Consider the following 24213-nt stretch of genomic DNA (forward strand, 5'->3'; position numbering starts at 1 on the left):
TGTGCTAGGTAAATACAGTCTGTATCCCTATGTTCGCTCTCTTTACAAAGCTACAATGTGTTTTGTACAAAGTATGCCTTGTGAGGTATTACTTGAAAATGATGCATCCGATGAAGTGAGCTGTAGCTCACAAAAGCTTATGCTCAAATAAATTGGTTAGTCTCTAAGGTGCCACAAGTACTCCTGTTCTTTCTACTTGAAAACTCATAATTTTCTGATCATTATTGTCCCAATAAAATATGTGTGGCAGCATTGTAAATAAAGTTATAAGATTCTATTATATGACATTCCTGAGACATGTTCCAAGTTTAGAAAAGCAGCTACCAAACAGTTCATCAGAGACAAAAGGCAAACTGATGCCTCAGCCAGGTATCAGCAAAATCAAATGGACTATCACCTGGTTATGGGGCAATTCTTTCATAGGAAAAAAGGGTGTGAGTGAAAAAAAAAAATCTACATTTTGGCAAAGAAACAGCTGGTTTCCCCCGTTGCCACAGATTTTCTGTCTCCTGAACCTCAGCTGGAGATGATTCTCAAAGAAAAAACACAAACACCAACTGTAAGAAAGAGGAACCGATGCCCCAAAATACTCCTCCCTTTCTCTCCGTCCATGGCATTAATGCGACCTGAAGGACAGAGAAATTAACACTGATGTGGGGGAGGGATCCTGGCCGAAAGGAATCCAGCCAGTAAGACTGCTGATAGCATATGGTCAGAGAAACCTTTGCTTTGAATTCATTCAGCTTGTTAAGTTAGGAGTTAGTTGCATTTTACCTTTTATTTCTTTGTAACCAATTCTGACTTCTATGCCTCATTACTTGTAATCACTTAAAATCTTTCTGTAGTTAATGAACTTATTTTATTGTTTTATCTAAACCAATTTGAGAAATTCCATTTGAGATAAGATTTTTGCATATCATTTTCTCTTAATGAAATGACAGACTTTATATGAGCTTGTATTGTCCAGGAGGGTGCTGGGCAGTACCACATGCTGGGGGGAAAACTCTGGGACTGGGTGTTTGCTTGTATGACCATGTAGTGTAATTAGTGAGTGGCTGGCTATAGCACTCAAACAATATAGCGGAGAGTGATTTACATGCTGGAGGTTGTATGTGAGCAGACCAGGAGTGGCTGCTCTCATAGTGAAGCAGTGTAAGAGGCACCCTGCAGACTGGAGAAAGAAGGGGGGACAGCGGTCCATGAGTCCAGAGTGTATGCTGAGCATTAGGGGTGCTAATGTCAACGTAGGATCCAGGCCTATATTTTCGCCCGAGATAGTATTTTGGGTTTTGCTTTGATTTTTTGGTACATATACATTCTTACTAATATGTGTAAACAAAGACACTGTGTATGTTGCTTTTGCCTAAGCCAGATGGGTTTGTTAGTATAATGGGGACAGATAAGAGCAGTTAAAGCGTTACTGGGCATGGTGGGGATATCATATGAGCGCAGACTTGAAGACTGCTTCAACTCCTAGGTGGGACGAAGACCCCAGACCCAAAATGGAACATGACCGTAAGTTATAAGAGGTGGGACTGTGGCTGTGCATTTCAGGTATAATTATGGCTGCTGATGACGGGGGGAGATGGGACACTGGGAAACAAGGCCCTGCGGCGTCAGACTTATGGTATACATGCTTGCTGGAAACTAACCCCCAATAAACATCGCATTGCCTGCATTTTGGACTTCTGGTCTTCTGCTTTCTGTTTGCGTGACAAGAACCAATTTACAACCCCATCAAGGGTCCTGCATGGTGCATAGCTCCTCACTCTGGTGGCTTTTCTCTTGGCTCAGTTCTGGCAGGTTGCTATAAAATGCCACATCAAAGTGCTTCTGTCATCAGTCTCATGAACCCACTAAACCTTTACTCTAGGGGTGAGAAAGAGTCTCTGCTAGGTAGCTCCCACACTGCAAGGTCTGCTCGGTCTTCTCCAATGGGGTCTTTCACCGTGTCAACAAGGGAGACCTAACAGCCTGCATGTACCCACCAGAGCCTGGGAGCGGACCAGGAGACCGGCCGAGGGCAGCAGTACTGTACAAGAGGGGCCTGAAGTTCATGACTGGGTGGAGAAGGGGAGCCTTCTCCAAACTAGGGCACTGTTCAACATCAATCTCCATGCCATAGATGTGGAGGAGATGGAAGATGTGTCCATCTGGATCCCCATTCTTTCCCTGGTTAGGGTTTGGAGGAGAGTTCAGTAATGCAAATATCAGAGTCAAGGGAGGAGAACGGTCAGGCTGGAGGGAGCGTACTAGGGGAGTTGCTCAGGGATCGGTGTTGGGACCAATTTTTTTTAATATTTTTATTATTGACCTTGGCACAAAAAGTGGGGATGTGCTAATAAAGTTTGCAGATGACACAAAGTTGAGAGGTATTGCCAATACAGAGGAGGACCAGAATATCGTACAAGATTTAAATGACCTTGTAAACTGGAGCAATAGAAATGGGATGAAATTTAATAGTGCAGTGCAAAGTCATGCATTTAGGGACTAACAACAAGAATTTTTGCTAAAAACTGGGGCCGTATCAATTTGAAGTGACAGAGGAGGAGAAAGACCTGGGTGTACTGGTTGATTACAGGATCATTATGAGCCGCCGCTATGATGCAGCCGTGAAAAAGCCTAATGCAGCCCTAGGATGCGCCAGGCAAGGTATTTCCAGTAAAGACAGGGAAGTTTTAGTACCATTATACAAGGCACTAGTGAGACCTTATCTGGAATACTGTATAAAGATGAATTCAAACTGGAACAGGTGGAGAAGGGCTACTGGGATGATCCAAGGAATGGAAAAACCTACCTTATGAGAGAAGACTTAAAGAGCTTGGCTTGTTTAGCCTAACCAAACAAAGGCTGAGGGAAGATATGATTGCTCTCTATATAAACTGGCCATCAACAACTTTATGCTTGAAATTAGATGAAGGCTTCTAGCCATCAGAAAGGAGCCATAGGGCAAAAAAACCTAACTGGCTTCAAGACTGAGCCTGTTAAGTTTATGGAGAGGATAGGATGATGAGACTCCCTACAATGGCATGTAGATGATCTGCGACTGCTATCAGCAAATATCTCCAAATGCCAGTGATGGGACACTAGCTGGGGAGGGCTCCGAGTTACTACAGAGAATTCTTTGTCAGGTGTCCGGCTGGTGGGTCTTGTCCACATGCTCAGGGCTAACTTGTCGCCATATTTGGGGTTGGGAGGGAATATTCCCCTGGGTCAGAGTGGCAGAGAGCCTGGGTTTTTTTTGCCTTCCTCTGCAGCATGGGAAATAGGTCACTTGCAGGTTTAAACTAGCATAAAGGGTGGAGTCTCTGTAACTTGAAGTCTTTAAATCATGATTTGAGGACATCCATAACTAAGCCAGAGGTTGGGGTCTATTACAGAAGTGGGTGGGTGAGGTTCTGTGGCCTGCAATGTGCAGGTCATGCTAGAGGATCACGATGGTCCCTTCTGACCTTAAAGTCTATGACAAAAGAGCCCCCCCACCACCGGCAGCTGATCCACAGCTGGGGGGCAGCCTGGCCACTCAAGCACAGGCAACGCAAACCCCAGACTGGTGAATTTCCCATCTCCGAGCAGCAAAACTGAGTTAACCTACAATCCTCCCGTATCACCAGTGGAGTAAATCCCCTTCCCATTATCACGGGGAACTAGCCCCTTGCCATGGCACCTCACCCCACCTCCAGCTGCGAATTCCCCATCCCATCCACACCGACAGACTGCAGGTGTCTGGAGTTCTTGGCCAGGCTGTCACAGGCAGAGGCATCCACGGATGCTCTTGCCTCTGGAGAAGAACAGTGTGAAGGAGGGCATCTACTGCGGCTGCCTACTAGGGCCACAGCAAAAACCCAGAGCCATGCAAAGTTCAGGCCTTCCCCCAAAGCCACAAGGAAGGAAAGAGCCCCAGAGAGCATTTCCAGAAGATCAGCATGTTATAGGGTGCTTTGGATTCCCCCCACACGCTGCACATATGCTTCCCCTTCCCTTCCCCCTACCCTACGTCCCATCAGCTGCCCACCAGAGAAGGCCCCGGAAGCTGCAGGTTAACAAATCCAATTTGTCAGACATAAGAGGCAAAGCGTTTCATTTATGCTGGCTCTTTCCTTGAGGAAATTGCTCAGACATTTCAAACGTGCCATGTCACCAAGTCACTCCATGGCAGAGCAGGGGACAGCGGTAGAAAGCAAAAAAGGAACGGAAATGCATTCAGCTGCATCTCCCCCTCCACCCTGGCCTGGGAGGGGGATTGAGCACTGGACAGCATGAGGCCTGGATTCTTTGTATCTTTTCTTCGGGGCCAAGCCCCGACTCAGGCTTTCATATCAGCCCTCACCTCTTCTCTGCCAAGGATGCCAGCCTTTGGCGCCCACTTGTTACGTTTTCAAACGAGCACCTTCCTGCTTTCTCCCGTGGCCCCTTATACATTAAATTATTTGTACATCTGCAGCACCCAGGAGCCCCCTCTCCCTGACCGGAACCCCACTGGGCCAGTGTTGTCCCAAACACTGAACAATAAAAAGGACCCTCCCTGGCCCATGGGATGTTCAGAAAACATCCTCAGAGCCACCTCCCCCACTGTCCTCCTTCCCCCACTCTGCCTTGACACCTATCACACCCATAATGGTCAGGCAGCTGCTGTGCTGAAACCGCAGATCATGCTGATGAGGATTGTTTCCTTGTGCTTCCCTTTCTGTAGCCATTTGTCATCTCTTGTCTTAGACTTAAGACTGGAGGCTCCATGGGGCAGGGACCATTGCTTGCTTCTGTTTGTACAGCGCCCAGCACCACGTGGTCCTAGGACCATGACTGAGGTTCCCAGGTGCACCTGCAGTACAAATCAATAATCCAAAATAACAGGGCATCCAATGGAGACTCAGTCTGCTGGTGGCTACATGATCAAGCAACCATCCTGAGGCACATGTAGGCAAAGGTCCATTTTGAGTCCCTCCTCACCACCCCTGGCAAGAAGGCCAGAAGCTCAGCTACCTCTGAAGTGCTTGTTTCTAGGGCAGAAGTAACTCAGCCCCTCACCCACCAAACCCATCCACCCAGAGAAGGCAAAAAGATGGCGAGACACATCTTCTCTAGCAAAGACGACAGGGTGGTCTTTACAGCATGCATCCCAAATCCCAGTGCTCCCCGGAAGCCGTCAAATGTTCTTGCTCTTATCAGATGGGGGACATGGAAACAAAGCCTGGGTACATCACTTGGTTATCTGAACCCTGCAGTTCCAGCTCTACTCAATCCCACAGTTTCTGCTCATCGCACAAAGGAAGGGAAGGGGAAAGAGCTGCCCTGGGCATGGTACCCTGCTCCCAGGCAAGTACCTGCCCCCCCCTGTCTACAACTACACCAGAGGTTAGAAAAAGGCAGGGACCTAACAGGTCCTATCCAATCCATCTTTCCATGCAGGACTGCCCTCTGCAGCCCATCCCACAATGCTCTGTCCAGTACAAATGTCCCAAGCAATCGGGCTTCCGTTACTTTCTTTTGGGGAGAGGAATTCCCCCTCCTGGCAGAAGGAGGGCTATTCAGCTTAAGTTTCCCTTAGTTTCATGCCATCTCTCCTAGTTAGGGCCCCATCCGGAATTTCCCTCGATCCTTGGTATTCACATCTACCGAGGAGTCTTAGGCAGTCTGTAGCACCCCCTCCCCGCCACGGCTTTAGGTGCTCAGCATTTCACTCGTTTGGTCTCTGCTCAGCCCATCACCTTGGTTGCTGCCAAGCTGGTTCACACTTTTCTGGTAAGGTGGTACTGAGAGTTGGAGGTAGCAGATCCGTCACACCAGAGCCACCTATATTTAACCCACACTAACCGTGTGGCACTCTGTCCCCCTCCAGTGGACGGTCCATCCATAGATGTTTATGGCTGTGCTTCACCTTTTGGTTGAGGATTCCAGTCCTGTGGCTCAAGCAGAAGAGTTGGTGTTTTTAGATCCAAAAGGTCCCAGGTTCAACCCCCGATGATGCCTCACGTCAGGCAGAGGTGGAGCATTGCCGCCCTACAGTGCAATGGAACGCCCCCAAAATGCAGCGCCATTGACCGCTCGCATCCCGTGACAAACGGCTGCTTGATTTGTTGTGTACTCTCACCCCAACGTCTCTGGTGTTGCTACTTTCCGGGATGGTTATATGGACCTGTGGGACCTGGGCCCCATCAATAAGAACATAAGAACGGCCAGACTGGGTCAGACCAAAGGTCCCTCCAGCCCAGCATCCTGTCTGCCGACAGTGGCCAATGCCAGGTTCACTCCCTCTGGGGCACCTAACAGGTAATGATCAAGTGATCTCTCTCCTGCCATCCATCTCCACCCTCTGACAAACAGAGGCTAGGGACACCATTCCTTACCCATCCTGGCTAATAGCCATTAATGGACTTAACCTCCATGAACTTATCCAGTTCTCTTTTAAACCCTGTTATAGTCCTAGCCTTCACAACCTCCTCAGGCAAGGAGTTCCACAGGTTGACTGTGCGTTCTGTGAAGAAGAACTTCCTTTTATTTCTTCTAAACCTGCTGCCCATTAATTTCATTTGGTGGCCCCTAGTTCTTATATTATGGGAACAAGTAAATAACTTTTCCTTACTCACTTTCTCCACACCACTCATGATTTTATATACACCTCTATCATATTCCCCCCCCCTTTAGTCTCCTCTTTTCCAAGCTTAAAAGTCCTAGCCTCTTTAATCTCTCCTCATATGGGACCCGTTCCAAACCCCTAATCATTTTAGTTGCCCTCCTCTGAACCTTTTCTAATACCAGTATATCTTTAATGCCAATATTCTGGGGGGCAGATGGGAGCTGGCACCCCCTAGAGGGAAAGGCCCCAGATCCGAAGATTCTCCATCCCCAGCTGCAGGTTCAGTGGGAGAGGTGTGCCAGCCCACAGGGGTCAGGCACTCCCTGTCTGTGCCTCCCACATAGGCAGAGTTTGAGGGTAAGGAGAGAGGAGGAAGAAATCCCCACCCCCATGGGAAGGAGGGGGAGGAGAAAAATTCCCATCTATCCTCCTCCACACACAGGGGAAGATCCCTGTCAATCCCCCCCCCGCCCCCCCCCCCACACACAGAGAACCTGGGGGAGAGAACAGTTAATAAAAGCAGAGCTCGCCTGACTAATTCAGAACAACAGAAGTACACACTGACGGTAACTTTACATACAGTCGGACTTTTATCCAATAGATAGCAGGCTGACTGAAAATGTTACATGGTGGGGTTTAAAAACAAGACTTTTAAACAGATTTTCGATTTTCTCAAATCTGGGGGGAGGGCTTCACCCTCCCCCCCGACTGCCCCCAAATGTTCTCTGCTTCCCTTGCAAGGTTCACACACACACACACACACACCCTTGTACTGGGTGACTGGGAATTCAAGTTCCATCCTTGGCAGAGGCTGCAGGATTGGGACGTGTATGCCCGTCCGCCGGGACAGAGACCAAGCTCACTGCAGAGAGGCCAAGCACACACCAGACCACACAAGACTTTGGGTCACATTCGGGCCAGCCCACTAGAGATGAAAGGCCCCGGGAACAGTCATTACCAGTCCCAAAGCACCTCGTCACCAAGAACTTTTCTAATATGAAGCCAACAGAGAACTGCAACCGATCTCCTGGGAGTGGGGAAGGGAATCGGAGCTCTTTCTCTTGGATTTATCGAAAACCAGGAACAGACTATCCCATGCTTGGCAAGGCTGACACTATTTTTGTATCCCACAGTTGCAGTCCCAGCTTCATCAATTATGAAGGGCCCCAGAAGTGACTAATAATTGCTGTACGGCTAGCAGCATTAGTTAAGCTCCCCATACAGGACCAAGTAGGCTCCGCTCCCCATGCCAGATCCTTCAAGCCCATTGACTGTTTATTGCAGATGCACCATTCCTGCAATGTCAGATGTTTAACTGCAGGGGGATTAGCTGGCTCCAAATTTCTGTTCTTCACCCACTGCCTGGTGTCTCCTTCCGTTGGACACCAAACTGGTACTCGCCTGAAACGCATCTCGATTTGGGCACGATCCTGGGAGGTGAGAGTGAGTGAGCAAGCGAGCTGGTTGCTCTCTCTTGACCAGTCCCCAACAGCCGGTGCACAATCTCTCTCATATGATTCTCCAGCACTTTGTCCCCTCCGGTTATAAGTGACCCAAGCATTAGCCCTTCCACATCTTCCTGAAGAAGGCATTCCACCGTTGCCTAGGTCTCAGCAACAGGAAGCTTTGGCTGAAAGCCCCATACTGACCTAGGTTCCAATGAGGGGCCCCAAAGACGGTTCATTGGCTACCCAGAGTCCTGTGTGCTCCCCGAGTCATTGCACCAGGCCCAGGTCTTCCCCCACCAGCAGCCCTCAACGTAGGCAGGCGTAGATGTGGACCAAGCGCTCTGGATATTCTGAGCTGCTCAAGGCAGGCAGCCCACGTTAGAGCAGTCCCCAGGGCTGCTCTAATTTATGCCGGCTAGATTCCCAGAAGGGTGGAGGGAAAGAGATGAAACCACCTTTGATCCACACCGCAGGCTGTACCTCAGAGGCACAGCACCGAACTCCTTTACTTCAACCCACTGTGCTTCATTACAGCTAAGCAGTTCCTCGCCACCATGGTCGTGGGACGGGGAAGGCAAGCAAGCCGCAATGGGCCAGATACACAGTGAGTGGCAGAAGTCTGGTCCCACAGGGTTTATTCTCCTTCAGTGGCAGATCAAAGTCACTCTCTCCTCCCTCACACCGCACCGAGGGTCAGGGTCCCCTGCACACATTCAAAGGAACGTGCACAACCAGGAGCAGAGCTCTCCGTTCCCCGAGGAGCGGGAGCAGAGCTGGGATATTCTGGGTCACCATCCCCAATTTATAGCATCCAGCGTCACAACGAGGCAGGCCCCAGGGGGCTGGGGGACTGAAAGGTCTTTCCAATGCTGACCTGTCAGTTCCATCCAGACGATTTCTGGTCCCCACCGCGAATGGCTGCAGTTTCGTCTGCCCCAGTAAGCCTCTCCTCGGCGAAACAGCCCAGGCTGCACAGAGTGACAGCTCCGAACAGACAGGCACTCCATTCCAATTTGTCCCTTCGGCCTGAGCGTGCGGAGACAGGCAGCCTCGTGATTAGATTAAACACCGTACGTCCCCTGCAGCAAGATGTTTACTGGGGTGGGGATCTCCATTGGGGCGACACGGGCCACATGGTTACTCTCAGTAAACAAGTCTTCTGCAGATGCCGCCCCAGGAGGCTAAGGGGCCTCTGCTGTTGGCTCATGGTCTCCATGATTGATCCGCAGCCGGTGCGTGGAGCAGGGGAAATTGGAAACTAACCTGGCAATGCAGAGATGCCAGTACTGACCCAGTCAGCACCGCGCTGTTGGACTGATTGGAGCCCAGGTATCATCATCTCCGCTTCCGCGTTTCAAAATAAGATGGAAAGTTTGAAAAGGATGATAAACAGCCAGCTTGTTCTGAGGAGGAGAGGCAGGGATGTGAAACAAACCGTGCTACTGAATCCGTCCTTCCGAGGAAGCAGCGGGAGGCCCGCTTACTTCCACAGCGGCAGGCCCCCCGTGGACAAGGAGCTGCAGAAACTTCTCTCCGAGGCCAAAAAGATGACTGGACAGAAAGCTGACAAGATTCCCATCGTGCCCCGGTTTCTGCAGCTAGCTGGGTTATTTGCTCCTTCTCTCTGTGTAAGGAAGTTCCCCCAGGAAATAAAAATAAAGACTTGAGAATTTACAGAGAGGATTCCCGGGTAGCCTTGCCCCTTTCTCCCCTTGTGCATTCCCTGACCTGATCCCACGGAAGTCAGTGGAAAAAAAACTGCTATCCACTTCAATGCAAGGAGGACTGAGCCCCTTGGCCTGCCTGGTTGCAATTGCCTAACTGTAGGCAAACACACACATAGCAAGCTCCTGATCGGGAGGGTGGGCAGAGGAGGCTGTCTGCACAGAGAGCTTCTGCAGCCAAGTACCCACTGCAGTCACTCGCCAGCTCCCCCACAACTGGGCTCTGGTCTTTGCTCCCTCTAGCACAGTGAATACTCAGACGGCAGCTCATGGGCCGCAAGTGGCTCTTTAATGGGTCTCCCGCAGCTCTTCGCAGCACATTATATTAAAACACGGATTGAATTATTAACCGAACTAAGTTATTAACCTATCAGGCTGTTTTTACTACGTTATTAGCCAATCGCAGTTGATAAAAACAAGACTTGGTCAGTCATCTTACTGCAAGAATAATTATTATAGCTATAGAAACAGTAAATGAAACAATGAATTCACACGACTGTGGCTCTTTAGGGCAATGCTGATGGCCAATTTGGCTCCTGAACCCCTCCAACTGTGATGAGAAACAGGTCTAGGCTCCTAGTGATGCTGACCTCTGAAAATCTCTCTCCCTGGTCCAAAGGGCTTTGGGGGACTGAGCGCTTTCTGCAGCTGGCTCCTGCAGCTTCTCTGTTCGACCTACAGCATGGGAGTCAGCCAGTTAGAAGTCCCCATAGGGCTCTGGGACAAACTTGACCACCTCCGTTTTTCTTATATATTAAAAAACCCACTTTCCTGTTTCTGCAGCATCTCTTCATCCCTGACCGATGCTGGATCATGCAGAATTTCCCTTTCTGGGATCCATGTTCTGAAAATGGTCTCTCCCCCCTGCCACAAAGCCTGCTATACGCTCTTCAACTGTGATGCTGTGGGTATTGTCAGCCTCTGTGCTTGAATAAGCAGTGCTCCTGAACCCTTGAAGTCTGAATGGGAGAGGACGGATGTGTGGCGGTAGAGAGGGCAGGTTGGCAGTGATCTAGACTTCCCTTCTGCATCATCTGCCTTTCTGGACATGCTGTTCCAGATGGCTGGCGTCCATCCCTATGCCTGATTCTCACCAGACAGCTTCCCCCACGCAGGCATCCCCATCTGCTCCCCTACCACTCCCAGCCTCTCTTCTGTTCAGAGAGTCCACCCCAATCTTTCAGGGAATTACAGGAGGCTCCTCGCCTCCAATTCTCGGTGACAAGAGCCCATTCGGCAGGCAGTTCCGCCGATGGCTTCCTCTCTCCCCCAGGGCCATGCTTAGGTCTGTAGCGTAGACCAGACCTGAGTCCATCTCTGTTTGAAAAATCCATTCCCCTGAGCAACGCATTTATACTGATGCAACGCCCTGTGTAGACATAGCTTTGTCAATGGGAGAGTTTCTATTGCTTACATGGCTACTGCCTCTCGGGGAGGTGGATTAACAATGCTGACGGGAGAAGCTCTCTCCCATTGGCTTAGGCAGTGGTTCTCACACTGTGGTTCAGGACCCCAAACTGGGGCGTGACTCCATTTTAACAGGGTCGCCAGGGCTAGCCTTAGACTTGCTGGGGCTCAGGGCCGAAGCCCAAGGGCTTCAGCCCTGGGTGGTGGGGCTCAGGTTACAGCCCCCGCCTCCCCACCGCCCCCGGGGCTGAAGCCCTTGGGCTCCCTGCCTGGACTGGTGGGGCTCAGGCCTTGGTCCCCCTCCTGGGGTCATGTAGCAATTTTTGTTGTCAGAAGGAGGCAGTGGTGCAACGAACTTTGACAACCCGTGTTACATATATAACAAAGGTTTTAATTCATGACGGAGGTTTCCACTCCGCGGCTTGCTGTGCAAAAGGGGTCAATACAAACCTTTGAGCGCCGCTGGCTTAGAGCGTCCGCATTAAAGCATGACCGTGGTGCAGCCGCACCAGGGCCGCATTTTAAGTGGAGACGGGCCCTCAGCTAAGCTTTCTCCTCCTCCCCCGAGCCCTTCATCATACCCACTGCAAGCCGATCTAGACCATCGGAAAGTCACGGGAGCGAAGATTCCGTTGCAGCTCTAGTGACCGATGACAAGAATGGGGGAGATCAGAGAAAAGAGATGAATGACGGGCACTCTGTGAAACTGAATCAACGTGACCGTGCTGCTCAGTTGCACTTCTCGTCTCAAGAGTTGACGTGCATACTCCCCCCGAGACTCAGCCAGTGGGAGTTTTCCCCAGTAACAGCAGCTGCAAAACGCTGGAACTGAAGAAGCAACAGGCAAGCACATGGACAGAAACAGAGTGGGTGGGAAACGGTATTTTTTGCTGCTGCTGCTCTCAGTAACATCTTTATAAGAGCCACCAAGAGTAAGAGCAGAAAAAAAGATGTATTCTACAAAGCTTAAATGACTGAGGGCTTTTTAAATGTAAAGAAGAGAATATCCTGAAATTTTGTGTAGGAGGGTCTATCCGACAATGGTATTTTTAAAATAAATGAACATCCGAAAAAATCCAGTTGACAGCATCGCTTTAATTACATTCTGAAGACTAAAGAGCTGTGCAAAGCATTCTGGGTGGCCCTATGCAAATCACCCTACATATTAGCTGCATGAGCACATTTTAATGCTATTTCTTAGGAAAAAACCTGCAGTGGAAGGCACAGGTAAATGCTTATTACAGCAGCACTTTGGGCCCTAGTCTCAGCTGGGGTCTCCTATTATGCCAAGCACTGTATTGTACACATCATATAAAAGACAGCCCCTACCTGCGGTAGTTCATACTCTAAGGAGACAAGACAAAGGGTGGGAGGAGAAACTAGCACAGAATGGTGAAGTGACTTACCCAAGGCCACAGAGCAAGTCAGTAGCAGAGACGGGACCCATCTTCCAGGTCACAGCTCTGCCTCTCAAATCACTTGGACAAATCCCTTCCCCTCTCTCAGCCTCAGGTCCCCAGCCTGGGGACAATGAAACTTCCCTCCTTCGTAAAACACTTCAAGATCTATGGATGACAAATGCCGTATGAAAGAGTTGCTATTATTATCCCTAACCTTGCCCGGGAATCCTATCAGAGCAGCGACCCCCTTGGAACCAGACTCAATACTCTTCCCTGTCCCCACTAAATATCGAACGCTCACTCCAACGGCATTTCTTCTCCCTCCTTCCCCCAGCACACAGAGTTCCAAGAGGCTGTTGGGACTGGAAAAGGAGAGAATTCTTAGCTGCAAGGGCCATTTAATATTTTATGGATCTTCCTCTCTTACTTCTGAGAAAATCTTGCATATTCAGACATCTCCCCCAACCCTTCCTTGCTTAAAGGAGAAGACTTGCTGCTCTTTCTAGGGTGTCTGGGATGGGAAGGGACTCCTCGCCCTCCAGATGTTAGCACGCCCCAAAGGCTGGAGGCAGGTGAGGCCAGTAATGAAATCCAATGCTGTTTGGGTCAGGCGAGGAAAGTTGTGTTCCTGTTCCCACCCTCCGAGCCAGGTGGCGAGAGAGATTTCCTCCATGCACTTGTTAAGAGCCATTGGAGACAAGTGGGCACGGGGGATTGGGGAAGGAATCTGTGCGACCAAGGACATCAAAAGACCTGGATTTGAAATTTATCACTCAGACAAAATTCCTTCCCTGATTTGCTGGGGGACTGGACTAACATCCCTTCTGTCCTCTCCAGCTGTGCCAGGATTGGGAACTAGTCTCATGTTAACCTAGGCAGCTGGTCAGGCCAGAAGTTGCAAGGTCTAGGCTGCGGGGTGAGGGGGAGAGATACAGGATAAAAGCCACCATGAAATGGAGCTGTTGCCCATTCTTTGAGGTATAAAAACCTAGGGATCCCATGGCAGCCTGCCAGCCACTCTCCCTTCAGCGTTAAGGGTACTCCTGGGCATCCACTCTGCCTCACGTTGGAGGCACATGAGGGTTTCATCTCACCCTCTTAGGAACCAATGGCAAGAGAGGTGTGCAGTCTAGTAGTCCAAGCATGGTTCTGGGAGCCAGGAACTTCTAAGCCAGGGGTCTCAAACTCAAATGACCACGAGGGCCACATGAGGACTAGTACATTGGCCCGAGGGCTGCATCACTGACCCCCCGCAGCCCCCACTCCACCCCTTCCATGAGGCCCCACCCCACCTCTTTCCACCCCTTCCCTGCCCCCGATGTGCACCACGCCGGAGCCGCTCTAGGTAAACGCTGGGGATTGGGGGGTGGGGGGCCACAGGGAGCTGGCGGGCCGCAGAAAATAACCCCGCGGGCCACGTGTTTGAGACCCCTGGTCTAAGCTCTGGTCCAGCATAGCTATATCGGGCAGGGGTGCATGGCTTTTTTCCCCACTGTAGCCATGCCAACATAGACCAAGCCCAAGTCTTCCCCCTCTAGCTCTGCAATAGCAGCCCTGCTGGGGTTAGCCAGTGCTGGGCTGGAACAGTCGGGGCTCCTCCAGTCCTCTCTCCTCTGAGCTGCAGCCCCATGTGTTTGATTGGTCTGTAAGCTCCTCAGGGCAGGCACTGCATATTCAAGCACAGAGGTTGACAATACCCACTGCATCACACTTGAAGAGCATATAGCAGAGGGTGAGACACACTACGGAGTGTAGCCTGCACAACAGAATTTAGTTACCCGGTATTGGAGCACTGAGCTGGAAGCAAACACCCAGGCTTTAAAGACAAAGCCATTTCCAACCCCCCAGGCGGTCCCTTCCCCTTATTAGTTCACAGCATTAGCCCCCAAGGCCACAGAGAACGGAGCAGAAACCCCTAACTGAATCCCTTGTGCTCGGGCTGCCTGGAGGAACCCTCCACTCAGGATTGCGTGAGGGGTGTGATGTTTTTAATTTGTCTTCCTGGACTTTAATAAACAAGTCTCCAGCCCATGATTAGAAGGCAGCTTAAGAGCTCAGCAGGGACAATATTTCACTGGCCATATTTTCTCTGATGGATTAGAGCAGAGACATTAAAAAACACAGCCCGGTCCAGCAAACCAAAACTAACAGCTGAGACTGTATAAACAGATTTTTATCTAGAAACAGGTCTAGGCTCCCGCTGACCTATGGAAATTTCTCTCCCCGGTCCAAAGAGCTTCGTGGCAGGGGAGAGAGACAATTTTCAGAACACGGAACCCAGAGGTACAAAAGACAACAGGAAATCTCAGCTGAAAAAGGGAAATTCTGCACATGATCCAGCATCAGCCAAGGAGGAAGAGATGCTACAGAAACAGGAAAGGTTGTTTTTTTTTAATAAAATAAAAACTGAGGAGGTCAAGTTTGTCCCAGAGCCCTCTGGGGACTTCTAACTGGTTGACTCCGATGCTGAAGGTCAAACAGAGAAGCTGAAGGACCCAGCTGCAGAAAGCGCTCTGTCTCTCCCCTAAAGAAGAGCTGTGGGATATTTAATAAGCAACCTAGTGCTTGCTCTCCAGCTCTGGTTTCTCCTGGTGAAGCAGAACCATGCTGTCACTCCGATGTTGTCACTCCTCCAAATATTAGCAGCCGTTTACAGTCCCACAGTGCATTTCAAGTCAAGGAACTCCATGTGCTTCATCCTGCCAGGGAGGCAGGCATCACCACCACTGCAGAAGGGAGCAGGGGGAAGGGAGGGGATGGAGGCAGAGTCAGTGGCAGAGATGGAAACAGCCCCCAGGAATCCTGACTCCTGCTGGTCCCCTGCTCTACACACTCCACTCTGCTTTCAGAGGGGTGTCTTTGTTCCCACTTCACTGCCACTGCTCCTCCAATCTGGCTGGCTGATGGAGCCTGATGCCTCGCTCCCATGATCAGTGTCTCCGGTGAAGCAGCAGAAGCTTCTGTGATAGTAAATCCCATCAAGAGTGGAATGAAGCAAGTCTCCCATCGGCAGGAAAGCACGGGCTTCAAAGGCTATTACTCTGCATTCAATTGGACACCCTGGCTCTAACTCTACCGTGAGCAATACCCTGCTTCAAGAGGGAGGGAGGGAGACACTAATGATGTAGCCGCAATATGTCTCTGTATCTGCACGAGCATGAAAGAGACCAGCCTTTCTCCTAGCATAAGTCTGCTTTCTTGAGTGCCCCCCAGAATCCTTTGCCCCAGCTTTCACAGCCACTTGAAGCGGGGGAGTTAGGGGAAAAGGCCAAGCTGTTGACGGACCACCTGTGTCAGACAGTGGGGTCGTGGCATGAGGATGGGGAAGCCGGAGACCTGGGCTCTATTCCCAGCTCTAATGTCCGCTGATCACGGGAAAGTCACAGGTCCTTTTGCCCCTCGGGTGCCCATTTGCAAGGTAGGGGAGAACACTTTGGATCTGGCAGGGCTGTGGAGGGGCTGCATTCGCACAGCTCACTCAGATAAAGAGGTACAAGGCGGCGTTCAGGGACCTTTTAGAGCCCCTGCTGGTAAGACGTGACTCTAATGCTCCCGAACAGGTTTAAAAAGGGAACCAGGCATCACCCAGAGATGGACTTTAAGACCCTGAACAGGGGACCACGCACGCTAATGCAGTGGGCTGGCCAGGAAAGATGAGGTTTGCTTATTGCTTTATTTATCGGTTGAGTGAGCAATTCTCTGCCTACAAGGTGAGAGATGTGGGTGGAAAGACAAGGAACACATCGCCGGTTCCCTCTTCCAGCTCCAAAATGTATTAATTATCCCTGGGTGGCTTCTGGCAGAGCAGAGAGATCACTCCCTGATTAGGAGATGTTTATCAGGAAACTATAACGAAGGTGGGACACTGACACTGTGATTAATACTATATTTCAGCAAGATTTAAATGAAATGATCCATCATCCCAAAAGGAAGATCAGCAATGCCTGCTGCCAATTATCAGAGTGGCTTGGGGATAGGGGCTCTCGGGTATAGAGCTGCAAATGAGCCAGTCACCTTGGCTTCCTGCTTACAATGAAAGCAGGTAAGGATAGGTAAGTGCAGTCTTCTTATATTTCACAGTCATTTCATAGTTTCTCACATACAATCTCTCCATACGCCGGCACTTTTCACTCGAGTTTGACAAAGATCAAGCCAAGCTTCACAGCATCACCTGTGTGGTATGTAAATATCCTCCTTTCACAGATGGGGACAATTAAGATAAGGAGAAGGGAAACTGACATGCCCAAGGTCCAAAAAACAAGCAGAGGTGGAAACAGAACCCAGGAGTCCAGAGTTTCTCTCCCCTGTTCTAAACACTAGACCAGGGCTATCAAGCCTGCATTCCTAATAAACTGGTTTTAATTGAAGTATTCTTTCATCTAGGTTATGGGATTCACCAGACACCCCGGGGAGATAACTATCTCCTGTACCCAAAGGCTCATATAGAGCAGAAAGGGGGAAATGAGGGAAAGCCATTCCATAACTCTGAAGTGAAGACTCACTCCCCTGTCCGAGGCAGGCAGGAAGGTTACCCCGCTCTTGCGAGGAAGCTATAGGAAATCTCTCTTTTTTTGATCAGGCCTAGTCTACATTTGGGGTTACCTGTTGCTTTTTGGTGGGGTTGCGTGTTACAACTTTCAACAAGGGTTCAACACCGTGGTGCAGGGCACGGAAGCCAGAAAAGTGACCGGCTACTGCAATCCAGGCTTGAATTCACTACACGTTCAACTGAATTTTAAATACAGAGCGTTTACCAGTGGCGTGCGAGCAACTGTCACAGCAATAGCGTCAGACCAGCAGCCTCAGCATTACGGCTTTTATGGTAATTTTCAGGGAGTTACCCAGAAGGCCCTGCAGTGGGAGAGATTTTTCTTGGCAGCGGTCCTAAAATAATGTTTTATGTTTGCGTATGTTGTATGTAAATGTTTAAAAATAAAATAAACTGGGGATGGAGAAAAGAAAGGATCTAACTGGCTGGCTTCTCCTGTTCTGTGATCACAGCATGGAAAGTGCAGAATGAAGAGAAGGGGAGTAGTGGTCCCTGCCCCGAGGAACACACAGTCTAAGGAGGGTGACGAAAGATTCCATTTTAGGGTATTGTTTTGCCTTACAGATGCTCCCCTATGTGGGGGTCCAGCATAACAACACAGGTTAGTGCCCTCCCATTGCCATGAAGAGAGTCACCCCATGCAGCAGTAATTGGTGGGTGGCAGCCTCTTCTTGCCAAGCATTTAGCTGAACTACACCGCTTCTGATCCCCAAATAAGGGTTGTCGCCACAGCCTTCCCTGTCCTGCGCACACCTGATTGCTGCTGGTTTACGACAAACGGCTATTTTACCACAGAGCACAGAGCTTCCCCCCACCAAGGGACAAAAGCACCTCAGTCCCTCGGCTGAGCCGCTGTGGCACTTTGAGGGAGGCAGCTGGAACAGGGAAGAATTTTGGGGCACAAGGAAGGTCTCATTAAAAAAAAAAAAAAAGGATTCGTGACTGAACACGAGTCAGGTGGCCAAGAGGGCCAGCCAGGGGAGCAAGAGACTGATTTATATGAATGCTGCAGAGGAAGAGGCGATAGTAGCCATAATCCAGTTGCCCTACAATGTATCCATGGCTATGAAAATCCTGGGGAAACCCCCCCCAACCCACATCTCTTCCTCTTGCTTGATCTTCTGTTAAAAATTTCCCTTTTCTATTCTGAACTCTCAATTGATGAGGGAGAACTACACCCCCACCCACTTATCCCACGTCAGAATTCCCCATGGAAAGAGGCCTGACTGCACTGCTCCATTCACTCAGCGACCCATCCGTTGCTATCGCTTTCTCAGCATCCACAACGATTCCCGTCGGGGCGGAACAGGAACGTCACGTGGACAGTTGGGACCTGTTGCCCAGTTTCCTATGACCTCTGCCTTTCCAACGGACAGGGAGGAAAGGGCGAAAACCCTTCCGCACGTGAGTGACAGTAAAGCAGGCAAGCAGCTGTTAACAGAGAGAAGCCAGGAAGAAGAAAACCCTGATCAGCGTGGGCTCCAAGAAACACCATCCACTTAATTTAGATCTCATGAGCATAAAAAGGAAACCAGATACAAGGGTAGTCGATGGAGAGCAAGATTTAAGCTCCATTGGAGCTTTTTAAAAAATAAAATAAAATAAATCCGTTCATGCAAAGTTTGCAATCCACACACAAGCACCACGGTGACTTGGAAAACCAGCAAATGAAACCAACGATCCACAAAAGTGAAACTGATCAATACAGTTTAATTGTCGCAATGAGCATGAAACGCAGGAAAAACTAAGATGTTGGGGTGGGGTGGGGTGGGAGGGAGGAACAATAAATTAGATTTTTATAAGAATGTCTCTCAGCTTCAATGCTCTATGAAGTTATCAGCAACACAGGGATTTTTAATAGATTTTTTTCCTTTACAGTACCCCTTTAAACAGTTAGCTCAAAGAGATGTTAAGATAAGATTTAACCATCTCAAACACTGAATTTTAAACAAGACCACTGTTTCCTGGAAGAGTTTATTCCATTTTGAGAAATCATGCACGTACCAAAGTATTATCACCCCTTAAAGCCATTTTGAACGCTGCACCTGCCGAGTTTATTGAGAGAGGGTAAACAGCCACAGACACAGGTACTCGCCTCCAGAGATGGAGAGCACTTTGCCTCCAGTTTTGGGACTTATGGACCCAGAGCATGGGGTTAACTGGTGTAACCACACATCTCCTCACACATTTACTGTTTGCAAACGGAAAAGAAAATGAAGTCCACGAAGAGTCAGGACATGCTGCTTAATACCGGGCCCCTTTGGACCCATTGCTGATGGATGCACAGAGGAGCACAAATGTCACCTCGGCGGGAGGGAAAAGGGGAGACAACCCAGACCATTTAGAAAGTTTATTACAACATAGACACAAAGGCAGCACAAATGAGTACATTACAATGCCCATAAGGTGGTGTGTGTGTGTGTGTGTGTGCACACACGTGTGTGAGAGATACACATACTATTTAGGACTGGTTTACATCAGAAGACTTGCATGGGTTTACCAGAACTGGTATTTAAAGTCAGTTTATTTACACCCATGAAAACTTGTAACGTAATACAGATGCCCTTAAACCAGCTTAACACTCACTGTAAATCAGTTTAGCAAGACATCAAATTAAACTAAACTGATTTAACCAAAGCTTAAGCCGGTTCAAGTGCATCTACATTAGTGGTTTGTCCAGTTTAGCTAAATTGATTAAAAACCCCATTCAGTTAAACCATAGCAAGTTTTCTAACGTACCCCAGTCCTTACACTTGCAAACACTGCCATGGAAAAAACTGAAACAGGCTGTATTATTGCATCATAATAGCAGCCAGAGGCCCCGGCCTCGTTGTGCTAGGAGCTGTACAAACATAACGAAGTTGGTCTCTGCCTTGAAGAGCTCACAATCCAAGTGTAAGACAAATGATTCAACAGACAGGGGGAACAGGAAAAGAGAGACCACAGTAGTCAGAGATGGAAAAATTGGGTCTGGCAAGGGGCATTCTGTTGAAAGGCAGGATATTACATCCCTAGCAGAGGGACCACAAAGCTATGGCCAGGATCCAGAAGGGAGGTACATACTAATGTGCCTTCCAAGCCCTCAAGAGAGGCACATATCCCAGCACTTCAGTGTAGGGGCCTCTCCTCTGAAAGCCAACAGCTGGGCTCCAGTAACCCCTTGTCACCCGTCCCATTCCTCTCTGTAAACAAGCTGCCAGGGAAAATAAATAGTTACTAACCTGGTCATTAATTGGACTTTGGCAGAGCTCTTCCAGGGCACTTCAGAGGAACCCATCAGATCTAAATGGACATGCTCATCAGCACGAAGTAGTGGGCCCCACAAAATGTTACACTTCAGTTGGGAAAAGGAAGCTGGTTTGGAACACGCCCAGCTTGTTTGTGGGGTATAATTCCAGGACTTAAAGTGAAAGAATTTTTAAAGTTGCAATTAATTCTTACAATCATCTTTTTATTACCACAATACCTAGAGACCCCAACGAAGATCAGGGCCCTGTTGTGCTAGCATTGTCCAGAGGGCAAGACACAGGGCCTGCCTCACAGAGCTGATGGTCCAAGCTGAAATCAGAGTGGCAGGGGAAGAGCGGACCGAGAAGTGGCTTGCCCAGGGTCACACAGCAGGCCAGCGTCAAAGCTGAGCAGGGAACTCAAGTTTCCAAATGTCTAGACCTGTGTGTGATGCATTCGATCAGGGGTTCTCAACCTTCTTCTTTCTGAGCCCCTCCCCAACATGCCATAAAGACTCCACAGCCCACCCGTGCCACAACTGTTTTCTACATATAAAAACCAGAGTCGGCATTAGGGAGCAGCAAGCAAGGCCACTGCCCAGGACCCCACATCACAGGGGGCCCCACAAAGCTAAATTGCTCAGGCTTCCACTTCAGCCCCAGGTGGCAGAGTTCAGGGCCCCGGCCTTTAACCCCTCATGGCGAGGCTTCAGCTTTCTGCCCTAGGCCCCAGCAAGTGCAACACTGGCCCTGCTTGGCCCTGAAAGCTGTTCACAGCCCCCACAGGGGGCCCTGGACCTCTGGATTAGATCACAATCTCTAAATTAAAGTCAAAGCACTGGGATCCTCAGACGGGGGAGGGGGAGGGAGTAAGGCTCATTAGTAAAACTGGAAGGATCTGACACTAATTTACTTTTCACCAATATTTTACATTTTCACGCTGCTTAGGCAGTGAAACTAGACTGGTCAATTTCACATTTGCTCATGATCACTTTCACCATTTGATTTCTCATGATGCATTTGGACTTTCCAGGCAGCCTGGGAGTGTTTGAGATCTCCCTACCCTCGCCCTCCACAAACTCATGGTAAAAAAGGTTATTTGTGGAATGCTTTTTGTTTTTTAAATAATGCAGACATTCATAAGTTCCAGCAGGTTTCGTAACACCCTTTAGACTCAAAATTCAAAAGTCAACAGTACCCATTTAATGCAACTGAATAACCTCTCTCGGCTACAGATCTGGATTGCCAACGTGGACGTGGTTAGGGCTGGCTTCACTGTACCTTACCCTGCAGTCTTGTAATTGCTACAAAATTATATTTTAATTAGAAACTAAGGTTTGGAATACAATCCATATGCTGAGGCGGGCCAAAGGAGATCACTCCAGTGGACAAGCTATGTTTCATCTCCCTGCCCACTCAGTCCCCAAAGAGCATGGAATAGTGGATGAACAGCTGTGGAAGCCATATACATTTACTTTATAGTAAGCAAAGCAGTTAGATGGGACTTGTCCAGTTGCATCGGGTTAGGTAGATTTTTTTCCAGAATGTTGAACCTACCAGGGGCACAAGGCAAACTAGCGCCAGAAAGGATTCCCATCCAGACGCCCATCTCTAGCTAACCCAATGCTTATCATGGTCTCAGCCCCACTGTGTGGTGTCAAAGCGTTAGTCTATTTAGCTATTTGGGCCAAGTGCTTCAGGGCGTCCCTGTTGAGTTACGCCACACGAGCCCGGTAAGCTGTCGGACCAAACGCTGCGTTATGCTGCCATGAACTGGGCTGGCCTTTCTTCATCATTACCTGCCAAATCAGGAAAACTGGACTTTCAGTGGTCTTACCACCACCAGGTGATTAACTCTGCGAGTCAGGCCTAAAACTGGATTTGGAGAATGTCCAGTCTGCACCCGATTTGGGATATTTGAGTCAGTCTGTGTCAACACTCCTGAACAGACCTGGGATGGGAGCAATCAATCCTAAACCATCCCTTTCCATAAATACCTTTTAAATACGGAGACCTGGGACCATGCCCTGAATCAATAACAATGTATCAGCTGCTCTAATGACCTGCCTAGCTGGACATCGGAGATCTCTTTATCCCAGATGAAGATAAAGACAACAGAATTCAGCGTGCATTTCACTGCGACAATTCACACTGCATGAAGAAAGGGATATTTTCCCCTAAAAAAATCAAGTGAATGTTATTCATTGCCATTGAGAGAAAAACCAGACCCCTTCTCCTTTAGGACACAAGCTGCATTTAGCCACTCTTCCATACTGGCCTGAGATGGTTAAACTGTAAGTCCCTTGGAGCAGGGACCGTCTTTTTGTTCTGTGTTTGTACAGCGCCTCGTGCAATGGGGTCCTGGGACATGACGGGGGCTCCAATAATAGAAATAATCAATCCATAGAGGCTAGGGAAATGCAGTCTCACCAAATTATCTTAGAAGGGGTTTACAAACATTAGCTAAGACTTACCCCTACTGCTGCAAGGCTGGTAAGCGGTAACCCCATTTTACAGATGGGTTTACCGACACCCAGAGAGGCCGAGTGACTTGCTTAAGTTCTCACAGTAAGCCAGTCGGGAACAGCGCCCAGGAGTCCTGACTCCCAGTCGTCCTGCCCTAGCCTCTCGATCAGACTCCCCTTTGACAGAGCAGGGAGTTCAACCCAGGAGCCAGTCCTGTCCATCTCCTGCTCTACCCACTGACCACACTGCTTCTCAGTGCTCACTACTCCACCTGCCTCCTCCTCGTAGTGAAGATTAAAATGCAACTGTTCTATAAACAGGATTTTTCACATGCAAACAGGCCTGCTCAGTCTCCTTCCCAGGACATTTAACTGGAGTCCGTTAGCAAAGCAAAGCAGGAGTATTATTTCATTTCGAGGTGCCTATTACTCCACTAGAAAAATGTATACCTTTCCCCTTGTGAAATACGGGACCTCGCTGCACACAGGAAGGAGGAAAGTGCTAGCAAACTCATTGGTTAATAAATCAATCTGGCAGGGAACAATTAACAGTTTCCAATAATCAATTAGGCAGGAGCAGCAATTCTTTCCCATCCAGCAATTGATCTGAAATATGGCCCCTTTTGTAATTACCGCCAGTTGGGTGTGTTTCGGCACAGTGCACGGCCAGCTAATGGCTGCAGGCTTGGCAGCTCACTCCAGATGCACTGAGAATCAGGCTGGGGGGGGGGGGGGGGGTTGTTGCTCACGAGTCACACCCTGACCCCAAGCCAGGCCTTGTATTTCAACAGCAAAGGGAGACACGAATGCAGGGGACTGGCATTCAGCCTCCTGTTTAGGATCAAGGCACTCCTGGAAGCCAGGCAAACCATAGGGGTACTTTGCACTTCTCTTTGCACTTCATCTGAGGATCTCAAAGCCTTTCACAAATGTAAGTTAAGCTTCCCAGTACCTCATGGGTAAATACATTACACCCATTTTACATATGAGGAAAGCAGAGGCAGGGGTAAAATCAAGCAATATGCCCACGGTCACACAGTAAGTCAACAGGCAGGTTGTGATTAAAACCAGCGCTCACGACTCCTGGCCCTATGCTTTCGCCACCAGACCACATAGGACAGGCACATGACAGCTTCACATGGAAAACACTGGATATTGACTGCAAACAAATGGCACCGCGATGCATCCTGCTGTTTGGGATACAGGACTTCAGAGAACAAGGATTCTCCCTCTCAATTACTACTTCATAACCGACCTCTCAGCAGGAAGCAAGATGCTCTGTCCTAGTCCCAGAAACACCTAGAAGTAGTTTTGGTCCAAGCAGGTAATGACCAGTTGCTTCCCACAACCACACTCCAGACAGGCTGCAAGAAATCAATCATTTCAGCCCCAAGCACAAAACCATCCTCCCTTTGG

At 49.2% G+C, this 24213-nt stretch overlaps 1 protein-coding gene across 7 annotated transcripts in view; it reads right to left on the bottom strand.

Annotated features, from left to right (window-relative positions):
- The window catches only part of PTPRS (protein tyrosine phosphatase receptor type S), a 247487-nt gene that overhangs the window by 213673 nt on the left and 9601 nt on the right, over nt 1-24213 (bottom strand). The window contains exon 1 of one of the 7 annotated variants that reach the window (XM_073323716.1): nt 12563-12584. The exons of the other annotated variants lie outside the window; for them this stretch is intronic. The gene's annotated coding sequence lies outside the window, so the exon portion shown is untranslated. Of the gene's footprint in view, nt 1-12562; nt 12585-24213 lie in introns of those variants that run through there. 7 annotated transcript variants of the gene reach the window in all.

The sequence above is a fragment of the Lepidochelys kempii genome, chromosome 25, assembly GCF_965140265.1.
Source record: "Lepidochelys kempii isolate rLepKem1 chromosome 25, rLepKem1.hap2, whole genome shotgun sequence".
Taxonomy (NCBI): domain Eukaryota; kingdom Metazoa; phylum Chordata; order Testudines; family Cheloniidae; genus Lepidochelys; species Lepidochelys kempii.